The 23,990-nt window shown below is 33.2% G+C and overlaps 1 long non-coding RNA gene across 19 annotated transcripts in view; it reads right to left on the reverse strand.

The window, feature by feature from the left end:
- The window catches only part of LOC101787661 (uncharacterized), a 432,599-nt gene that overhangs the window by 231,256 nt on the left and 177,353 nt on the right, over positions 1–23,990 (reverse strand). For all 19 annotated transcript variants that reach the window (XR_010039364.1, XR_010039365.1, XR_010039368.1 and 16 more), the window contains one exon: positions 2,028–2,070. This is a non-coding gene — a long non-coding RNA (uncharacterized LOC101787661). The remainder of the gene's footprint in view (positions 1–2,027; positions 2,071–23,990) is intronic.

The following is a 23,990-nucleotide window of genomic DNA, read 5'->3' on the forward strand; positions in this document are numbered from 1 at the left end:
CCCAGATGATAGATTTAATACATCAGAATGATTTATAAAATATTTAAGTATATAACATGCTAAATTTCAACATATTAGCAAGTTATAAATATGTGATTATATAAGGTATGTTAATATATTTTATGTATTACATATCTATGGCCTGATAACGATGTCATTCTAAACAAAATTACTGATACCTTTTATTAAGAATATTACTTATTCTCAAATAGAAATTCATTTAGTTTACTTTCCTTGTGATTTATTTAGTTAAGTACATGGCTTCATTTATTTTCACTCTTAGCATTATAACCAAACCTACAATAATCTACAATAAATCGTTAATACTTCAAAAATCTTGGGTGGAAGTTTACAAAACCTGTTCGGTAACTCATTTCTTTCCATTCAAATACATGGTTTTACAATGTGATTTTTCCCTATGAAGAGTAAACTTTGTCCAACTTTGCATGAGCAGCAGGAGTATGCATTCTGCAATACGAAACAAAGACATTTTTGAAGATGAGTAGCGTGAAATCACACACAGATCAGTAAAAGGATATTGCCCACCCAATAACAAATTACTCATAAATTCTACTTTCCTGCTTTGCCCTAGACAGGAGAGTCATTTTCCTGTGGCTCTCAGATCTGTAGTTATGAAATCACTAATATTTTTAATTCATGGTAATATTAATACCTCTGCTTTCGGTGAAAAACAATGACTACACGTATACTTATCAGTAATTATGTTCTTTACTTAAAAGTTTATGTGTCGTGTTAAACTGAAAGGGTATCTATGGCATGCAAGCTGAGGACCATCCACAAAAGCAAAACCATGCCCTCTTCTCTGACAAAAGTGATGCATGAATATGGGTCTGTATTTTTGCACTGAGATCAGTTTTTCTAAGTGAGGTAGAAAAGCTGCCTTGGGGAGGAGGGTGAGCAACAGGGGAAATGATTAGTAACTTTCTCTGTTTTTTGTTTTGTAAAGTACTATTTTTACAATTATAATTCTATATAATTACATACATGTAAATATTTATATATACTTATATAACTTACTTAATCTTACATGATTAATTTAAATGTATTCTGAATTATATCTTTATATAACTTACAATTATAAAACTACAAAATATGTAATGATATATTAGTATATTCCTGTGTAATCTGTGTGTGTATGCATACACATGCATATATCTAGTTACCAATTAATTTAAATGTTTTTCTGTTTTTCTTTTGAGGCTATTACTAACTAGACAATTGAGTCATGTGTTCTGACTAACAAAGTGCTATAAATAAAAGTATATTTTAATATCAGTAGACAACATAAATCAGCTTCAATAAAATAGCCCTTTATGAAATTACTGGTTAATAATTTAGTCAAAATACATATTTAAAATATTTTAATGAGCAAGAAAGAGTTCACTGTTTCTTCTCATCTTGATGTGTGTATATTTCTAAAGAAAATGTATAGGCAATTAAATTTTTCTGTAAATAATAAACACATTAGAGATCGTGGTTTGGAGATGGCAGTGGTAAAATGTGAAATGTAGATGTGTCTTAGAGTTAGGAAGGGTCATGTAACTCCAGTACAAAAAAGGAAGGCTTGTTACCATGCCTGCTTCATTCAGCTTAGTAAGTAGATCTTCTCTGACGAGTGTTTACATCTGGCATAAATGTTATTTTAGCACAGCAGACACAGAATATATTATGTTGTGATACTAATACTGAGTTTATGAGCATTTGTACCAGGAGAAAAAAATTGAAAACAAAACAAAACAAAAAAACACTGAATTGGAAAGGAAATACTTTTGTTGACATTTCTCAAAATAGGAGTGTACTACAGTTTGTCAAATTTTAAAACTATTAACTAGAAAATTAGAGTTAAAAATATTTTGGCTTCAAATAAAAATGTACTCTGAGATCTAGGATTCTGCTCAGATTCTGTGACCTATTTTAGTATACAAGTTAGAATGGGGGAAATCCAACAAACATGGTTTATTATAATATAACAGTCAAGTAATATCTTTCAAATAATTACCACTTACTGTTATTTTGGGCTCTTTCCTCATCAGTTTCATCTTAATGATCCTGAAAGAAAACAAAAAAACATACAATCATCTTTAAAGATTTTCGTGAAAAAACTTACATCCCAGGTGTTCATTTATTCTCAAAAAATATATATTAAAACTTAAACTTTTTTTAAATTGGTAACGGGGATTGAATTCATGACTAACTGCTTGCAAGGCAGGTGCTTACGCCACTGAGCTAAATCCCCAGCCCAAACTTTAACATTCTTAAAGAAATAGACATTTAAAGGATTTAAAACTGTTAATGTCAAACAGTTAAAACTACCTTTCCTTATAAAAGTAGTCATCCTCTTAGATTTCCTGGAAAACATTACCCTTTAATACCAGCAATATCAATATGGTATTTTGTGAGGGATAATCAATTTAGGTTATTGCAGGTCTGCAATAACTCTTTAACCTTGGTAATATGTAATTTCCAGATATCAAAATTAATAGGAGTCAAAATTATTTAAAATAGGTACAACCAACATATGAATTTCTAGTAAGTCAAATTATACTGTTGCTACTTTTATTGTTTGTAAAATAATATTATAGTAACAAAGTATTATCCTATCAGTGAATATATGAATTGGCTTGTTTAATAGTTATAAATTTGCGAACACTTTTTTCAATTATCATGTTTTTAATGAAATAAAACTTTTAAACACAATATTGTGTTAGATGCAATGTTAAACATATCATAGAAATCCAATGTCTATAATTATATTTCAGAAACTATTTTACATTCTTTAGAAGTGTTTTAAAATAAATCATTTTATATATAATAATTCATTTCTTAACCAATCTTATTCGCTGCCATAGTCATCTGAAATTATTTGTCCATAACTAAATGAATTTGAAATGAAGATTTTCAAAAACATATGCTTATTGATGGGGTATTACAAATCATATTCCAATGCTGTCAGAAGCTGCAAATATTAACAAAATGATTGATGGGCTAGTTCAGTTTTTCAGACATGAGAATATTAATGTCGGCAGTAGAAAGAATGTTTTCCTCTGTTGACCTAGTTCATTCATAGTTGGCAAAATATTTGGAAACTAAAACATTAAGGAAACCTCATCTCCATTCCAGACCATGAATATGCAGAAAGAGGAAAGCAGCATTGAAAATTATAATCTAGTGTTTCCAGATTTTCATTTTGAGCTGATATTATGCATTTGTGGTTTAAAATCTTACACAATATTTAAATGAATTTCATACATTATATAGTACACATTGTAGTTATTACGTTGATTTAAAGAATGAATATTAGTTGATTAATTTAAGTGAAGTAAATTACTTACATATTGAGAATAACTTTCAGTAAAGTAAAAAACCAAGGATTAAGGCATCTGCATTTGTTAAATAAAACAATACAAGGTTCGATCATTGTATAGGTCTTACATCCTTAACGAAACACAGCAGAATACACAAAAATTCTTAATTAATTGTTATAGCTTGCAACTAACTTTTAAATATGCAACCAAGTGAAGCCTGCATAGCATTAGTTTAACTTTTATCTACACACTGGAAAAATTAGTCAAGATTTGATGAAACCTTATCAGAGATCTACTCCACATGTCACTTAAGATTTATAATTTTTTAAATTAGTGGTCTACATTGCAAAGGCATTCACGGTGAAAGTTGCTTCAAATTTCCAAATATTGCCCCGTAAAATGATGAGGGAACCAGATAACTTACACATGTTTACAAATAACTTTTCATGGATGAAGCAAGTAATGATTGGGCAGAAACACTGAGCAATCACTGCCAAACTCTGTGATCAAAGTATAAGAAGCCCCAGAGTATAGTTTTAGAGCCTAGAACTCTTGAAGTATCATCTAAGACCTAGAATTAATCTGACTTGTTCCCCTCCTCAGTAGAGCCAGAGGGTTCTTCACTTACTACTATCAACAGGTCACTGTGTTTGCTGTGTTCCACAAGAAACCTTTCCTTCAATGTGCAGGGTGGCATCCAAAAGGACAGAGAACATTTGGAACAGGCTTGGTGTTTCTCTTGACTATTAGTGAAAGTCTGTACATTTGCAGAAATCACTTGAAACTGTAAAAAAAAATCTTGTGGCAGTGTCATATGAGATAAGACACACAACTCCTACCCTTTATGTATTTCCAGTAGTCAAAATACAGAAAAAAAATCCCTAATTTATTGAAGGACAAAACAGCTCAGTTTATTTAATTCACTGTATTAGTCTATCAGGAGATAACTTGGAATTAGGTTACTCAATTTCATTACAAATGGTAATACTCAGGATGCTTTAGATTATGCTGCAGAACCAACGGTCTTAAAACTGCAAGTATTTGTCTCTGACACTGTTAGTTACAAATGGCACAGGAGTTGTACTAACCATAGCACATCAAGTAAGCCACTTCTGTCTCAAAAATGAAGAACCTTGCAAGCAAGATCAAGAAACACTGTCAATTATATGTTGTGTCCTAACCAGGTGTGATGGACTGAGCTCTGTAATTGTAGCACTCTGGGTGCTGACCTGCACAACTTAATGTGATTCTGTTTCAAAATAAAACAATAAAAAGGGCTAGGGATATAGCTCAGTGCAAAGACCCTGATTTCAGCCCCCAATACAACAACAAGAAGAACAAACAACAAAAACAACAAAAGCTCCATCCTCAGCTCAGAACTTACTGATCACAACTACTTTTCTGACTGCACTTAAATCATAAGGACTACGGAAACAGAGTAAAACTGTGTCATGTGCCCACAATAGGGGAGAATCACACATACTTGCTGTTTAAATTATGTATCTATTTAACATTTATATTTTCAACAATATAACCTAAAGTTATATTATTTTCCATAATTACAGTTTTTCCAAAGTGAATAATTAAATCTACTCTAATTCAAAGAACCTATAATATGAGCAGATAAATGTATAAATGATGTAAACAATTAAAATATTTATAGTGGGAAACCTTACATAAGAATAGAAAGATACCTTATTTTACATTTACACATTATAATACAAGTGGCCAAACCTTTAAATACATACTAATGATAACAAGTCATTTTAATGATGAGTTAAAATGAAAATTCCTGGGCCCTTGGAATCACATTATAGCATATGATATCTGATATTGTGTACAGTAACATACATTTAAAAATGTATCCATCTAATTGTGTTGTAGGGACCATTCTGGAACCTATGACCGGTGGCTCTAAGAAGCAAGAACAATAAATATAAAATTTAACTAGTGGAAGAGTAAGTAGATTCACAGTCAGCAGAGTTTGCACAAATTATTTAAATAATGCTACTTTAAAATTCATCTAAAGAACATTACACTCAGCAGTCTCAAAGATGGAATAGCATTACAGCAACATTGCCTCTCTGTTCTGTACAAAAACCTTGAAAAACAGATGTGTGAATCATATGCAACCTATTTAAAATGGAAAACAGAGGCATAATATTTTCTTTCTAGATGGTTCCCAATTTGGTAGCACCAATGCAGACTTGTTTACTGAGTGCCAAGTTTATCTGTCCAACTTCCTACTCAGTATCTCCACTTGGATAGAACATGGATAGGTTACTCTTTATCTGTACAAAATCACATTCTTGATATTTTTCCTCTACACTACCCTTCTGGTATCATCTCCATCTTTATCCAAACAAATTTCCTTTATGTACTCAAGCCAAAACTTGGAAACTATGCTTATTCATGTTTCCCCTGTTGTTTACAACAGAAATGTTTTCACCTCTATTTTCTAAGTCACTCCCCAATGCCTGTGCTTCCTTTGAAGATTCAGACCAGAATCTGCCCAGTTCCTATTGCCTGCTTCACAGCGCCCTCATCTAACCATCATCACTTCTCATGAGGGCCACTAGAGACTTCCTAATGGTCTCTTCAATGCCATGCAGTAAATGCTCATCAAAACCTCATCTTTAAATAATAAATATTATAATGTTATAAACAATAAAAAGCAAGAATGGGCAAAGGCAGGGAAAGGAGAAATTAGGAACAAAGAAGGAAAACCAGCAAATAAGAAAACAGTAAGGATGAGGAGGAAAAAGGCAATATGGAAGAAAGGAAAAAGGTAAGAAACACAGAGGAAATTCCCGTTGTACAGCTTCTGCAAAGCCTCATGGCATAAACACACCCACTCTCGCTAACGTCCGGTGGTAAATTACCACAGTCCTGGGGAAGAAGAGAAAAACAGTATTTGCTGAGCGGAGAAGAGTGGGCTCCAGCATCACAGCAGCTCTTCCTTCCTTCCGTCTCATACACACAACAGCCAGCAATGTCTGACTATAAGACGGCTCTCCTCTGCCCGATCCTCCTAAGATGACCTACATTTCTTGCAGAGTAAGATGTCAAATCTTTCTCTTTTTCTCCAGTACTGAAAACGGAATCCTTCAAACTAAGTTATCTCTTTTTACTATTTTATTTTTGAGACAGGGACTCACTATGTCAAAACATTGCCTAGGCAACTCACCATCCTCCAGCTCAGCTGCCAGACTGCGGGGGTTAGAGCAGTGCACCACCATGCCTAGCTAAAACCTCAATCTGTTTGGTGGGGGAGAGGTGCCAAGAATTGAACTTGGGACCTTGCACTTGCCAGGCAGGTTCTGGGCCACTATATCCCTGGCCCAAGGTCTCAAAACCTAATTTGAATCTCAAAGCCAGCACAAATGGTACCCAAACTCTTGCTCTCTAATTCTCTGTTCTCATCCCTTGCCATGCTCACTTGGTTCATGGCACTTCAGCCACCCTGGCTTCTTCACTGGGCTTGAAACATATGCCCCCACTCAGAGCCTTTGAGCCACCAATTCACAGGCCACATTCCCCCTAGATCTGTGTTTTGAAATCCCCTTTTTGTAAGTAGCCCCTCTGAGTAAAGCCTGCTCGAACGTCTGACATAAAATGGTAAAATGGCCTTTAATCCTTCTGTTTACTTCAGTTTCTGTTATATTCTGGCATGTATATACACAGATAGTTATTCTTATCAATTCATTTAGTATCTGTCTCTTTAAGGGCACACCTAATGGTTCACACCTAATATTTCACATCTAATGGTTCACTCTGTATTGTCAATTATCTCACAGTGCCAGCCACATAATTCAGTGATAAAATCTTGCTGACCAAAGAGACATACAATAATACAAGTAAATACATGAAGGAGGTAATTCCAGGTACTGAAATGTACCATAAAGCAAACAAAGGTCATGGCACTGAGCAGCACAGCTGCCAAACAAACAAATAAACAACCTAATCATGGGTGAGACCAGTGCTTTGGGATGAAAGGCAAACAGCAGCACAAGCCCCAAGAAAAGCGCAGAGCAATTTAAACTACAAAAAGAGAATGGGATTCTACCCCAAAAGTGATGCCCAAGACATCAGAGCAGCCCCCACCGTGCTGCCAGAGAGTGTTAAATCCGTCCCGAGTTTGAGGAAGGAGTTGTGTAATACTGAGTCACAGCACAACTACAAAAAAAACCCTACTTTGGGCTTTCAGTGTTACTTCCCCACAGTGACTCACTGGGCGAGAGAGAGTCAGGGAGAAGGTGCGAGGCTAAACATAGTTTAATCTCAGACAGGCAGAGATTTGGAGAAACCCGTCCTGTGGCTTTCCAGGAGGCACTATCTGAAAGTGCTGGCCCTAGCCGAAAGGTCCGCTTGAAACCTTGCCCCATGACCTACATCAACAGAAGCTAGAAAAGACTGATTGCTTTTCCCATCAGCACTTATCAGGAAGAACAGGCTCAGCCTGAAGAGCTGCCACAGTTTGGTGTGTAGAGACAGAGAAGCCCTTGTAACAAGGAGGGCATCTCACAAACTCAGAGGCTTGAAGGTGCGGCAGAGGGGCTTGCTGGATTCCTCTACTGCAGATCTCAGGAAGAAAAGACTCACTCAAAAACACAGAGGATTTTTTTTTTATTAACTTAATTTTTTTCTCTTTTTCTTTCATTATTTTGTGGGGAGTTGAGACATTTTCTCTTTTCATTTTTATCTTTTTAACTTTTTCCCCTTCTAATTTTTCTCTCTTCTTTATTTTTCTGTTTTTGCTTCTCTTTATTATTTTTTCTACTAATGGTTTACCTATCTCACTTTTTCCTCCCCCTCTCATCTTCCATTCATTGTTCCAAATTTTACTTTTCTCATAGTCCTCTACCTCTTATAACTTTACTAGTTCAGTCATTAAGCTTTAGTTAACTCAATGTTATTACTGTTAAATACTGTTCTATTTTTAGTTCCATTTAGTAGGTATAATTATAGATGATATTTCTATAGTAAAGGGTGGTACATTAGTGGCTCTCAGTGTGTATAAATATCCAGTTTGTCTCTGATGCTATTATTGTTGCTGATTGTATTACGATAGCCATGCTTTTGCTCTAATTGGTTTTCTCCGTATGCCACTATCTGAATTGTCTTGGTGCCATTAACAATACTGAGACCTATTCCAGAGGAAAGTACTGAGCTAAGCATACTGCAGTCTCCCCTCCCAAACACATGGAGTGGTAGGATCCTGGGACACAGACAAAGCCCTACAGTTAACTTTGAGCAGAGTGCACCATTGAAAAGCAGAGACTAAAAGAGGCCTCTATTCTAGTCTTCCACTAGAATCAATCCGTGGTCCTCAGTCCAGAAAAGTGAACAAACAAAAACTAGAAAACTTCCAATACAATGCATTCAATTGCGAAAAAAAAATTCAATACATAGATGAGTGAGGTGTAAAGAACTCCAAATAGCCATGCGAAGAGTAGAACTTCTTCACAACATAACATAGTCAAAATCCAGAGTTCCAACATGGGAACAGAATCTTAAAAGCAGTTAGAGAAAAGCAATGAATCACTTACAAAGGAAAACACATTAGAACTGCAACACACTTAACAACACAAATCTTGAGAGCCAGGAGATGTAGGAGTGAAGTGTTTCAAGACCTAAAATGAAACAGCTTCCAACTCAGCATGATATAACATGCAAAATTATCTTTCAAAATTGATAGAGAAATAAGCTATTTCTTGATAGAGGGCAACAAAAGAAATTCATGACCACTAAACCAGCACTTCAAAACATTCTTAAGGATATTCTAAAAAGTGACAATGAAACTAACAATGCCAAAAGGGCTAACACGAGGAATAAACCAGGTAGGGTGAGCTGTAAGTAGAAGGAAAAGAAAGGGAATTGACAACAGAAAACTAATGTGATGACAAGAACAAGTCAATAACTATCATCAATACCTCTCAAAATGAATGTCTCAAACTCTCAATCAAAAGACACAGATTACAAAGTGGATTAGGAAAAAAAATCCAACAATGTAGTAGGCACAAGAAACACATTTATCCTGAAAAGAATTTCATACATTAAAAGTGAAAAGATAGAAAATAATATTCCATGCAACAAGAACCTGAAAACAATCAGAAGTAGCTGTTCTATTTTTAGACAAAGCATACTTTGAGTCAAAACTGAGCAGAAGATGCAAAAATGTCACTCTGTACCGATTAAAGGAACAATTCAATAGGAAGAGATAACAATTATAAACATCCAACTTTGTAATAATAAAAGAGCGAAAACAAATCATTTGTTCAATGCAGTCTCAAAAAAATTAACATCTTAGTCTTAAAAAAGACGGAGTAAAAAGATGTCATTTTAACTGAAGGAGAAGGCAAAGAGAAAAACTTTTAGTACCCATTCCAAAGAGGAAAATTGAACAATTCAAGATGAGAGCCTTAAATTCGTGCAAGACCTGATTACCTGGAAGTCACCAACAAACTCAGACCCCAAGGACAAATGATCTTAACTTTAAGCCTCATAGATACAAATTTAAAGCAGTTGCATGTATGGAGAGAGCCAAGAGAGGCACTCACTTGCAAAGATGCTTTAATGCTCTTAAAATAAATGAAACATACATGCAAGGTATGGTAGTGTGCCTGCAGTAGTTTTCAGCCTTGCCCTATGCTGTTTTAAGACCTTTGCCTACACCAGACCGTCTGCCCCAGTCACAAGAGAGGAGTAAGAGCAAAGCCAAAGGAACGTATCATTTGTTTCTCCTCGAATGTCTATCTTCTTTCCAACTCACTTGGTCACATTTTAGCCATCTTTTCAGAAGTCTCTTGCAAGCCCCACTTGTGATTTCCTTCTGTCATTAAGCCTATAACACTTTCTATATCCTGCCTGGTATTAGAATTATTTGAGGGATTGGTAAATATCCCATTTCTCCAGAAGAACATAAATTGTTTGATTAAAAAGTGTTATTTCTCACTTTCTTTTACTGTGTACTAGTTTTGCAGAGAACCTGCCACATAGTAGGCAATCACTAAATATTTATGCAATTAAATACAATTGATTCAAAGAAAACAAATGTAAGCATCACATTACAACAACACATTAAAGGAGAAAGGACAAGACAGGGTACAGAACTGAGATATAAATTGATAAATGAAATTACCTCAGAGAATTGAGAAAAATAGAAGTAAATGGAAAGAGTCAATTGATTGAGACAATGCATGTGCACAGTAGCTGAAAAATAAACCTATGCTGGATGAATAAATGAGTGAATGAACACAAAGAGGTTAAAAGAGAGAATGAACTATTGAAAATAACCTTCAAACTGAGTCTGTTGTTTTGAGCCAAATGGGAAGGCTCCAATAAAAATTGGATTATTGGAATGTAATATGCTATTCAAGGAATGAGAGGAAATATCTGACCACATTATCCCTTTTTATGTTCTTGTGTTACAAAGCTCTCTCCTAATTAATTTAATTTGAAGCATAGTACAATGCTATGAGTAGGTAGAAGAAACATAACTCCTCTCATTGACAGATAAGGAACAAAATCAGGGAGGTTGAGTCTGTCGGTTAAGATCAAAATCAAGGACAAAGTCCAAACTTGAACCAAGGGCCTCGAACTCCATGATGGGCTAACACTGTGATACCTAGGCAGCATAACTGAGTCTTTTAGAAATGCAGACTATCAGACTCTATGCCTGATAGTTGTAGTATAATTTCAATGTTAGAAATATCCCTACATTCCTCTGGTTTGAAGGAAGTCTAAAGTCAACAACTTAGCTGAAAGAAAAACAGAGATAATTCTATTTTCATATATGCAGATAGATATGTGTATATATCATACAAGACACATATATTTCTAGCTACTGAAGAAGCATCATGTGGAAATTTTATCATTTCATAGCATTGAATATTGTTATAAATAATATCTTTTATTATTTAAATATAACTGAAATACCACAAATGATATAAATAATATTACATATTACAAAATGATAATATAATTTATGCAAAATATGTGTGATAAACATGAATCACAAAGGAATATAGCTCAGGTCTGTGGATGATCCTTAAAGAAAAACAATTTTTAAAAGAACGAGTCTCTTTTTAATTAAAGCGAAATGGAATAGTCTGATGGGAGTAAATGACAATGCGTTCAATCATTGTACTGAGAAAAAGAATACAGAGGGGAGTACAAAGTAATATAGCAAGCATAATAGCAACCATCTGTGAAGCGAAGTATCAAGAAAGTCTTACTTTAAAACTTGTTAACACTAGGGGGATCTATACATACACAGACATACACAATAGCTAAGGAGAAAGGATTCGATGTTCAACATAAATCTAAGGTTTGTGGCCTCTAATAAGCACATGCAAAGCTTTTCTTCAGATAAAAGAAAGGATGTGAGTGGGAAGGAAATATTTTCAAAAAGGATCAATTTTTTTTTTTGCATTTCTTAAAGTTCAGATAAAGCACTAAAACAAATGGTTGAAAGTTCAGAGAAGGGGCTGAGGATTTAGCTTAGCAGCATAAGCACCTGCCTTACAAGCAGGCAGTCATGAGTTCGATCCCTGGTACTGATAAAAATGAAAAAGACCAAAAAAAAAAAAAAAAAAAAAAAAAAAGAAAGTTCAGAGCTGAGTTTCACACTCATTCATTACAGCTATCAAGCATGAAGATTGTGGTATATATCCTAAATTTTTTTCCATTGCCATCTCCTCATTATTATACCTTTGCAAAAATATATAAGCAGAATGGAAGAAAACAAAGGACACAATAATAAGAAATTGAGGGGCTGGGAATTTAGCTCAATGGCATAAGTGCCTGCTTGCAAGCAGGCAGTCATGAGTTCGATCCCTGGTACCAATAAAAAGGAAAAAGACAAAAAAAAAAAAAAAAAAAAGAAAGAAATTGAAAAAGTTAGAAAGCATAAATGCTCCAATGAGAGGTAACATATTTACAAAAAGGAGAATAGTTAATTTAGGTCCAGAAAAAATAAATAAACATTTTAGGTAATACGTTTTCAAACTTTAAAATACTGTCTGAATAAGAAAAGTGCCATCAAAAAGAGTATTTTGCAGTGGTAAAGTTGTGCATGTCTTTCTATCATACATATTACTTTGGGAATAATTTAAATGTTTCATGTTTTTATGGTTGATAGTTTTTAGAAGCCTCATGATAGTTATACTCAAGTAATATCATTCAAATCATAAGAGAAAGTTATCCAATGAGTATTCAAACACATTTCACCAAGACTCAAACAGTCACACTAGAAGTTGAATACCTGAGAATTTTCATTATGTTTAGAATTGATTATATCTACCTTATGATACCAGTGAAGCATCTTTTGAGAGTTTTGACATTGTGTACAGGACTTTATTGTTGTGTGCACAGTTTCGTTTCTGTCATTTACTCTTTAATTAATCATCATGTGCTTGCCATCCTGGCTGTCCTGTTCATAACTGTATTTACGAATAGCAAGTAGCTGGCATACAGCAAACTAATTATGTGATAAGATTAAAATCAAGAAACCTTAGAACTCATGATACAGATGGGTAGTTTATTTAAAGTGGGAAGTGCTATATTCTGATGATTTTATGCCATGATAGCAACACATTTAAACTGTCTTCTTCTCAACTGTAGGCTCCACGATTGTAGGTTCCACAAAGGCAAAGGCCATGTATCAGTTATATCTTAATTTCCAATTCCTGGCCCAAGATACACACTCAGATTCATTAATTAATTACCTAACTAACTTGTGGGCCACATAAGTGAAGACTGTAGTGTTTGGGGTGCATATATTTGGGAAGGTAAGAAAGAACCATAAGAAAATCATCCTATGTGTTATGATAAGGTCAGTCCCAGAGACCCCTTCTGACATGTCACCACAGAGGTTACTGCTTCAAGTTGTAAGGTCTTAAAGAATAGTCCCCATTATTTATTATTTGACGAGTATCCATATTTTTAATCTAGGATGTGTAGAGATTTTACCTATAACCTAATTGCAGTTGGTTATCCACTGGCTTATCAACATGTTATTTCAATGGTTTGATTCATAGATTGTCCATTTTAGTTTTCCTCTGAATAATCTTACCCAAGGTATCAAGCAGGTTAGTACTTCTTAAAAATGCCTAAAACTAGATGGCATGCCATACAAATGTTACACTTAAAGATTCTTCACACTAGCTTTGTAAGGCTCAGTTAATGAAGTGAGGCTGAATTAAGAGACCCATTCAAAGGATGCCAATGTATAGAATCCAGCTGTCAGGAGCCCACTTAGATATGATCACATCATTGTATTTCAGAGCATATAAATGCTTTGATAGAAGAGGGAAAAGGGATGAACACATGCTTATCCAGGCAAACTAAAGAAATTGGAGAGATAACCTACATGATTTTCTGATACAGTATCTACAATCTTAAAGAAAACAGTTTCCATTTTTACCTTTCTTGCCCCTTTTTATGTCTGTTTTATAATTAAATAGTTGAGGCAGTGCTCATAACTTAGCTACAAAGTGTAACTTACCTACAGAGGTTGATTCATAGAGGAAATTAAACAGCAGTGTGCTGCTAAATGTTCAAAAACCCAACCCCAGCCTCAAAAATAGAAAAAAATTCTTATTTGCAGCATTTGCTAGTGGTATGCTGCCAATATTCTTGCTCTAGTTGATACCAAGCTAAAAAAATATTATGGAAAGCGGAGTTTAAGAAGGCTTAATTAAATCCAGTTTATTCAGTCATAATCACCTCAAAAAATTAGGTCTTATTAATAATTATTTTCATATTAATTCATTAGCTACCTTTTGAAATGATGTGAACAATCTGCACTTCTTAAGAATATACTATGTACAGTGGTCCTTTGTCCTAAAAGCTGTTCCAGATAATCAATCTATTTTAATATATGAAAAATATATGTAATACGACATCCTTTTATGTTTATTTGACTTCTAGAATTTTTTCCCAGAACATTTAACATCTTTCAGAGTTATTTTCAACAGGAATCTGTTTAGAAAATGTGGTTCTCGTCACCCACTTCTAGTTTCAGTGGACACATTATGTACACCTTTAGTTATCACAGATTACTTTTACATATAAAGTTCATCAAAAAATTAAATTAATGTACTAACTAACAAAAGAGATTCTGTGCTTCATGAAATGAGTTTACTCTTAGGTAACTTTTCATTGGTGTAATCATAGGTGCACCCATTTAATACAGAGACATTTACTGAACATATACTATATTCCAAGTATTATTAGATGCTAAGATACTGGAACTTTTAGGTCTATTTTATTTACAATGATAAGTGTTCTCTTAGGGAAGGCTAGTTTTAGTCTGCCTTTTTAAAAACTTTTGCAGTGGAGGGACAAAACATAGAAATTACTCTAAAATGTACTTCAAAGGAATATTTGAATGTGAATAACTTATGAGTAGAAATTGTTACAAACTACATAGAGTATGTAGGTATTAGTCATCTCATAATTTGATACAAAAATCTTTTTTAAGGAAAGTTTTCATATTCTCCTAAATATCCAGGGTTGAAATGTACATAGCTACATAGCAATGTATTTAAAATAACGTTTTAATACAATCAGTTTGACTCTCAGAAAAAGGTTTCCAAGTGTTCCTGTGCATACCCGTTTGACGTTAGTAAAGTTTATATTTACTTGTAAGTACTCTTAAGCCTGATCATATTTCTGAAAAATAAACAAAGCAGAGCTAGGACAAATGTCACCTAGAAAAAAATAACAAGATTTCAACTATCTCTTTTGCAGTAGATTATGTAGCTTAGCTTCCTTCTGTTTTAGTCACAACTCACAAATTATCATGCAGTGTGCACATCTTGGTGTTTTTGTCTTCATTTTGTTCTCTTTTAGAGAACAGACAGCTAGATTTTGCACTGAAGAAATAGCTAGCATTTGACCTTTGGCATAAAGTACAATCTGTTGCTATATCAGAGAAACTCTGATCTTGAATTATCTTAGTAGTTTATAAATTATTTCAAGAAACTGAGATATGCCTGATCTAGTATATATTCTCATTGCTCATACTAAAGTATGTGATATAATTATACTAAAATTATGATAACTCAATAGTTCATTTTTACTCCATATTGTTTTTCCACCATGTAAGAAAAGATTGATGTCTCTCAACACATTCAAAGAAACAAAGTAATACACATATGTTCACCCATGAAACCATGTTTCCTTAGATCAAAACCAGGCATCACTAAGAGAGGATGCACCAGAAAATATTCTGATTTCTTTATTGAAAAGATACCATTGTCACCATTGTGGTCACAAAACTTAGCTGTTTTTGAAAAGGCACAAGAAAAATTGCCTTTAAGGTAAATATTTGAAAAGAATATCAACACAACAAGGCCATATGGTGTTCATTTATAGTAAAACACATAGCTTGTTGTATGAATGGAGTCTTTATTACAAACTACATGTCATAAGTGCATACTGCCCAGCCATTTAATATCTCAGATATAGAGAATCTTTTCAAGGAAAGAAGCAGTCAATTTCTACTAAAGGCTCAATACTTTATTTTGAAAAAAAATTTAATGAAAGTAATTTTGTGCAGTACCCTTTGTATTATTTTCCTTTCTCCATTCTCTAATTTTTATAATCTATTTGCAAACAAAAATTGTTGAAAGAGTAAATTGCATGGAACATCTTTAGTTAATTGTACAAAGTTGAAAGATAAACCAATCTGAGTTCTTTTAACATGAAATTGTGGTACACTGTCAAAGGAATGTTTTATCTATTAATTACATGTCTGCATTTTGTGTGCTTAATATAGATCTTTCCTCAATAATTCAGAATATGCTACATTTCATATTTCTCATTTTCATTCATATAGCATTAGCCACTTGTATATTATGTCATAAAATTCAACTTTAGTAATTAAACATCTCATAGAAAAGGAAAACATTTATATTTGTACCTATAGATTCATTCATGTATTAAACACTAGATAAAATACAAAGGCATATTAGGAACAGAACTATTGTTAGAGGCTGTTGGTGTTGTTACAGATTTGAATTTTCCATAAGCACAGAAACATTATACTTTGTAAAAACATTTTCACTACACTAAGGAAGTTTTGCACCAAGATTTTCACCCCTTTTTATGAGATCTTACCACAAAAATAAACATAAAAAGGGAAAATCTTGGGCAAGATATCAAAGAGATTCAGGTCAGTGGGAGAAATTCGTAAGAACACATATCTATGTTACAGCTCAGCAAAAAGGGAAATATTTTTAAATGATATTCATAATAAAGCTATATTAACAATAAACTCTATGATCCTGCCTGTGGGAGGAGAATGTCTTGACCCTTGACCTCTGTCCACATAAAACTAGAGAAATGAAAACCTTGTCTTTGTTTATTTGATATAAATTTACTGCTTTTAGCTAAACTTGTATTAAAAAAAAAAAAAACAGTTCTATTCTGAAATAGCCCAAGTCTGGCTCTTAATAGTCATGTGACTTTTTTTTCCTGCCAGCCATGTGCTCCGTATCATTTTACTCTGAAATAACTATGCGGATTTCAGCTCAACCTGCCTTTGCTTATAATGCATGACATCCCCCGTGAGGGAGCCTGAGAACAGCCTCCCTTGAAAAGCAAGGTTCTCATAGTTGGCCTGTAACCATGGAAGCAGATGCCGTTTTCTTCTTACCCTGCTTACCTCTTTGCAGCCTCGAGCTGCTCCCTATTGTTAAAAGGGGTACGCCTTGATTTTTCTTCATCATGACCGAACTTGCCTCGTCTTCAAAGGGCATCATGCTGCAGGTCATTGGTCTAGACTGTTTGCACGGTCCAGAGAACAGCCTTGATGTAACCCTTGCTCCGTCTGAGCCACACCACCAGCCGTGCGTCTGCAGACTGTAGGGGGACATTGGAGATCTGTATTTGAAAAGAAGTCTGTCTGATTTTGCCATTGTGCCTTTTCACTCATCGATCGAATGAATATCGAACCTTCTGTCGTTGCATGTGTGAAATAGATAGCTTAGCAAGCACTTTTGTGCCCAACCTGTGCAGTGGGCCAAAAGGTTTTCTTTTTAGTCTTCAATTTTTTTTTTTTTTTTCTTCAGACTTTACGAATTTCGTGTTAGCTTAAATTATTTATATGCCTTTATCCAACTGTTTTCATGATCGTTTCAGTGACTTCCTCGGTAGGAACTTTCAGGTTTAGATGGAGCATTTTCTTTTCTGTCAACTGGTAGTTTTTAAAGCTCTTTTAGCTTATTTATAATTGTAATTGGTGTAAGTTTTCCTGTACCCTGTTAAGCCAAAAAGTTCAGGTTTCTTTTTCAAGGAGACGATGTGAGAATGTCTATCATTTAACAGACTTAATTCCAGAAAGGTGAACTTGAACTGCCTCCAGGTAATTTCAGTGATTTGTAAAAGTAAGTAAACCAAATAATCACATTGATTTTAAGTTTAACAAAATTGTTTGGTAAGCTTTGTTTAAAGGCTTTTTCTTTGTTTGCCCCTGTTTAAAAATCTGTGAAGACATTATTCTCAAGCATTGAAATATCCGTACAAGCACATAAATTCATGGTGATTTATGAAAGGCACAAGAAACCACCATGACTTGGTATGTTAGAGAAATATGATATATTTATAATATATACATTTGGGTGTGATTTAATTATAAAATACAATAGAAAAATGTTCACATTTCTTTTTTAATACAATTAAAATTAACTGCTTGTCATCAATAACTGATGTTATTAATAACCTATGCAAGTATGCCACCTGCTCACTCTGAAATGTATGCTTTTACTCTCTCCTTACAGAAGCAGAGTAACTTCAAAATGTTTTATATGCTTATCTTCATTACGTTGCTTAGAAAGTATGATCTGTATGTGTCTTCAGGTTTTTGGTTTTATTTAGTTTTAAGAATCCAGTATTTCATACTTTTAGGTATACCTATTTTCTCTAATTGCCATGGCAAAGGGGAGGTCCAGTGCAGAATAAAGAAGGCTATTGTGACAGATGAAACATAATTCACAATGAGTACTCTTTTCATCCAGCCTTAAGCAGAAGATTACGTCTAACCTGAATTTGGTGGCAGAATGTATGAGCTGATTTGTTTCTTTTCTTTTTTTAACATGCAAGGATAGAAAAAAGAGCGAAAACCTCTTTCTCTTTGGTGTTTATTTCGTGTGTCTGGGGCTCTTACTGGGTTCCAACTAGAACCGAAGATCTGCTGGCCAGCAGAGTCCGATGAAACCGAGGGAGTGGATGGGAAAGTAGGAAATAAGAAATTTAAAGCAATAAAAGTTGTGGTTTTTCACAACTAGTTAATGATACATGAGGAGTTGAACATATTTCTAAATTTTTGGCATACATATGAAATAAAAATCCTACTTTTTTCAACAAACACATGAGCTACAAAAGTAGGTAAACTTTATTTCATAAACATACTTTTCTTTAGATAATGACTTGTTTCATATTCTTTATTCAAAGTAGTATGTTGTATTTTTGATACTATTAACTTTTATATGAGGATTTAATATACTTTTATTAAATAGACATGTATTTGTTTCAGTATTTTACTTGCTTTCAATTGTTTGTTTCACTTTTAATTATAAGAATTCTTTTTGATCCTTATAATATTTCTATATTGATTTTTATATATTTTTATATTTAAATACAGTACAAAGAATTTTCCTTTCTTTTTGTAATGAAAATTAACTAAACAAGGTGGAAAATTACATTTTAATAATATCTGTGCAGCATCAGATAATGTCAGGCTTTAAAATGCATTGCAGTTTATCTGTTTTAAGTAAATTTTTATATTAACTGTTTGGACTTGGTTATTCATGAAAATTGCTTGATTTTTAATACCAAGCCCTCCACGGGAATTATATTTAAAGTAATATTCTATCTATAAAAGGAAAAGTATGCAGTTGTTCAGCCTGCCAGTACATCTATGATCACAGAACTTACAAAGTACAATTTCGCTAATATTTTCTTGTCAATCATGCTTTGTTATTCCTGAAAGTTACAAAAAAAACCCTAAATTGAAATTGAAGTTTCTCACAATTTATTGAATTCATTTCACTTTTCAAATATTGTAATGAATAATTCAAATGCACTGATTTTATTTAGGTATTCCCTGGAAGAAGGCATAAAAGCTAAAATCCACAAATATTTCTGTCACATACATTTTATCTTAAAGGATAATAATATGGTTCTTTTGATATATAATTGTAAAAGAATTTCAGTCATTTGATTTATTGCTGAAAGCTTATTAAAATATACAATAAGCTTTCATTTGTAAAATTTAAGTGTTTACAAACACTACAATATTAAAGACTCGCTTCTATTAAATGATGTTTCTCTTAATATTGTGATTAAAATACATATGCTCATAAACCAGTACATAATTTAAAAATAAAAATATGATTATCTGCAACTACAAGAAATATAAGAAATCATATAATCATCACCCATATGTCAATTAAATAACAATCTTTCCTTGTACACTCTACAAAAATAGTGAATTAGTAATATATCTAAGAAGTATTTTGAATATTACTTTATATTTTATTCTTAATATAAATAAAATATAATAGAATTGCAGTAAGACAGTGAAAAGAGTGTGTATAGTAATTATTGATAGGTTTTCTGTACCAGATTTATTTATAGCCTAGATTCTTCCTAATTAGTATAGAAACAAGCCTAACATATACTTTTATATTTCATAAAATTTTCTGTTATTTGTAATCATTAGTTTATATAATTTCTCTGGAATAGTCCTATAATTTTTCATTAGGAAACATGATTGTATAAATCGATTTTAACTAAGTATAAGAAAAGAAAAACTTTAAAAATGATGAAATTATAGAAATTGTTTCAGTTCTACGAAGTGTCAATTTTCAGTATGTGGTTTACTAAAAAAAATAGGTTTCACTTTATTTATGGTTGAATTTAGTATCAAATGGAGCATGTTCAGTGATCAATTAAGAAAGTAAAATGTATTCCCAATGATTAAATAATATAAAGTATTTTTTGAAAGTAATTGCATGATTCTGAGGATCAGATTTTGCTTTAAGTTTCATAACAGCTTTTTAAAAAGAACATCATGCAACTTGAAAATGTTATCATTTTTAAAAATTCAACACAGTGCTAGAAAAACAATAAAAATAAGAATCCCAGTATATTTCACATACATTCTTTTGCAGAGTTAACCTCTGTTTTATCCAAAATGTCTGTCCTGTGGTTCACGTCTGAACAGTTTTCATATTTGCTTTCTTCTTTCCTCCCTCCCTAAGTTATATTTTGCTATAAACTTCTGCACCAATCACTATGAAAAACTCAAATACTTAGAGCAGTTCAGGAAGCTGCCTTGTGAACGCAAAAACATCACAGACTTTGGTTTTATAAGACAAGTTGGATAGGAGTCAAAATTGCCACATGCGGTGTGAAAAAATGCCACCCTGGTGCGAACAAAAGGTTTAAAATGGAGTCAAGAAGCGTGCAAGCTCGATGTCTAAGCTTTTCCTGTGAATTGTCTGCCACAGCCTGCAGGGTATCAAGTGGGCTGGGAAGAATAGAGAGCTCTCTCGGAAGCTACAACTGAGAAACATCCGAGTCAAATGTGTTAGTTTTTTTTAGTTTTTTTGTTTTTATTTTGTTCTGTTTTGTTTTGTCTCATTTAGGCATCATTATACTAAACTGTTTTACCCAAAACAAAACAAATCCCAAAAATGTCACATAAATGGAACATAATGTGTGAAGAAGAAACTGTTGATTTGAAGTGAATTGTTAGGTTATTCTTTTATTTTGTTTTTCTTTCTTTCTTCCTTTTTTGGGGGGCATTTATTCATTTACCACAAAGTAAAGTCACCATATTGCACCTTATATTTTATATCCTTTGTTTTGTGGGCCTCAGTTAATAAAAGAATAAATAAGGAAGAGGTTTCATTGAAGTCCTGACTAATAAAATAACAAATGCAATTATATTATCCACGTGTTTATTTTCCAAATTATTAAGAAAAGATAAAGGAAAAACACTAGGAATTTACTATTGAAAATAAACATTTAATCCTAGTAAACAATACAATAATAATTCTGAATTCAGCAGAAATGATCCCTTAGAAAAAATACTGTTATAGTATGTTAATAAAATGCACTAATATTTATGCCTTTCCTGGTATTTTGTTATGCAAAAAATTTACTTCACAGACAAAAATAATTGCTGAAATCGAATAATGTTAATAAACCCAAAGTTAAGCCATCTTTATTGTCTTAAATCACTAAAAAAAAATTCAGTTTTAAGGACAATTAAAGTATACACCATTGTTACCTAACTACCACTCCAATCATCTCAACATGTGTGTAAAGGCACTATTCTACAAATGATAATTACATGATAAATTATGAATAACATTTAAAGAAAATAACATTTCCTAGGTGATTGTGAGCTAATCAATGCAAAAAGAAACATCTTTGATGAGCACTGAAAAGATCCTTAAACTTTGAAGCCTCTTTTATTACATTTGCATTTTATCTCTTATTAAAGATTGTGTCTAAAGCCAGCAAATCCTATTGGTTATGAATGCAGGTCAAGACAGGAACACTTTTCTATTTACTCTTTGTAACACTGGATAGAAATCAATCTGTTACTTTCATTACAACCACACAATCAATTCCATTTAAAGTATAATACAACAGCCAAGTCCAAGGACAATATGGATCCTTGGAAAAAGCTCATACCATTTGCAGGGCTGTACTTGATACAGCTCCCAGTAAATTGTTTTCTTTCTAATCAGTGTATGTGGTCATTCAGAGCAAACATGCCCAAACTGGTACTGCAATACAGGATCCACCCCAAATTCAGTACAATCTTCATTAAAGCTATTTTTTAAAAAAAAATCATCCTTTTTATACAATCAAAACCTTACATGGACTCTAAATATTAGGATCAAGGTATGATTTTATAATCATTTTAATATTTCAATAAAAATGTATAAACATCAATATTTCTACCTCAAAATTAGCACATTAATTTCTTTACTTGACTGTCAGCTTCTTTCTTTTTCTCGGTAAGTGCCTTTATTCTGGCTAATTTTATCTTCCCTTGAAATTTCCAAGGCTTTTGCTTCTATAACTTTTTTGCATAAATTATCTCAATGAACAAAAGATGTCTGTCTATTGTATACTTAACTTACACACAGCTGACCAATTTCAAATTATTCTTAAATATCAAGTGTAACATAATATTCATCCCTGAAAATTATCTGAAAACACAAGATTAATCACTTTACATCAACACCATCTTTAGCTGAGTGAATTCAAATTCTTTTTATTTTATTTTTCCCAAGACATAATTAAACAAAAATTATATATTTATGGTATACAAGGTGGTGTTATGGTGTTTGTATACCTTATGCCAAGATAAAATCATGTTAATGTCCATTACCTTGAATACATATCACTTTTCTGTGGTAAGAACCTGTAAGATGGTTTCTCTTGGCAATGTCCACAAGTACAGAACACTGTTATTACCTTGCTGAACAATTGACCTCCAGAATTTGCTCAGCCTGTCTGACACTTTATACCCTTTGACCCACACTTCTTCTTTCTTACCTGCTTTGTTTTACAAATGAGAATAATTTCAATTATCACATCAGTTGTAAGCATTTCAATTGATATAATTTCCCTATTTTGTTAAATACAATATGGATGAAATGAATACATTCAAGAAGATTATCATTCATCAGTGTTTCAGTAACAATATTAAAAAAATATTTGCTATCCCAAATGAAGTCTGTTCCTTTTATGTAAAGTTAAACCAAATCATTTCACTATTTTACAGAAAAGACTATGTCATTTAATGTAAATCATATATCATTGAAATTCTGTAGTTTGGGAAAGTTTTCTCCCTTAGAAAACTACAATTTCAAAGTGTTCCTGTTAGTATTTTATTCTTTCTACAAAGCATGATGATGCCACATTTTTGTTTCCATTCTCCAATGTTTTTATTATAATTATTGTTAAGGAAATTTTTTCCTAGGGTCAAGAAGTAAACTAGGCTTTCTTTAAATACGGTCTGTAAATAAAGTCTGAGACTTGGCGATGGAGCTACATGTTCTGTAACACCTTCAGTGTTTCCGACTACAAAGGAGTGTCTTTTTTTCTTTTTCTTAATGTATATCTCAAAAGCAATGGCTAATGACCCCAAAGCCAAAGCCTTCAGCTTGACTGTCAACTACCTACAAGACATCCAGGGGACTTTCTCATCTGAGCTAGCCACAGAATTTAATTGGCAACGTCCTTGGATGGCTTTGAACAGGGCTGCTGCTCAGTGGTATGTCTCTCTTTCAAAGTGCTCCCCTGCAAAGAGCATCAAAGTCTATCCCTGTTTCCTCTGATCTACCTACCACACTGCACTCTCCAGACTAAGCAGGTGCCGCAATCAGAGCTGACCTGTGCTGACTGTGCCCTAGGCCCCAGTGAACTTGATCAGAGCAAATTTGGTATGAAGAGGTCAGAGATGGGTAGGCAAAGACTCTGGTAGCAGCTCACGACACAAGAATGGGCCAGGACAGGGCAGAGGGAGTCAGTCATGTTAGAGTAAACCTTGGCTTGGTTGATTCATCATGTAAACACTTAAAAAGCACAAGAGTCATTTCAAGTAAGTGTAACAAAGGTCAAAGAGAGATG

Source organism: Cavia porcellus, unplaced genomic scaffold, assembly GCF_034190915.1.
Source record: "Cavia porcellus strain 051 isolate PalLab524CR breed Dunkin Hartley unplaced genomic scaffold, mCavPor4.1 scaffold_15, whole genome shotgun sequence".
Taxonomy (NCBI): Eukaryota; Metazoa; Chordata; class Mammalia; order Rodentia; family Caviidae; genus Cavia; species Cavia porcellus.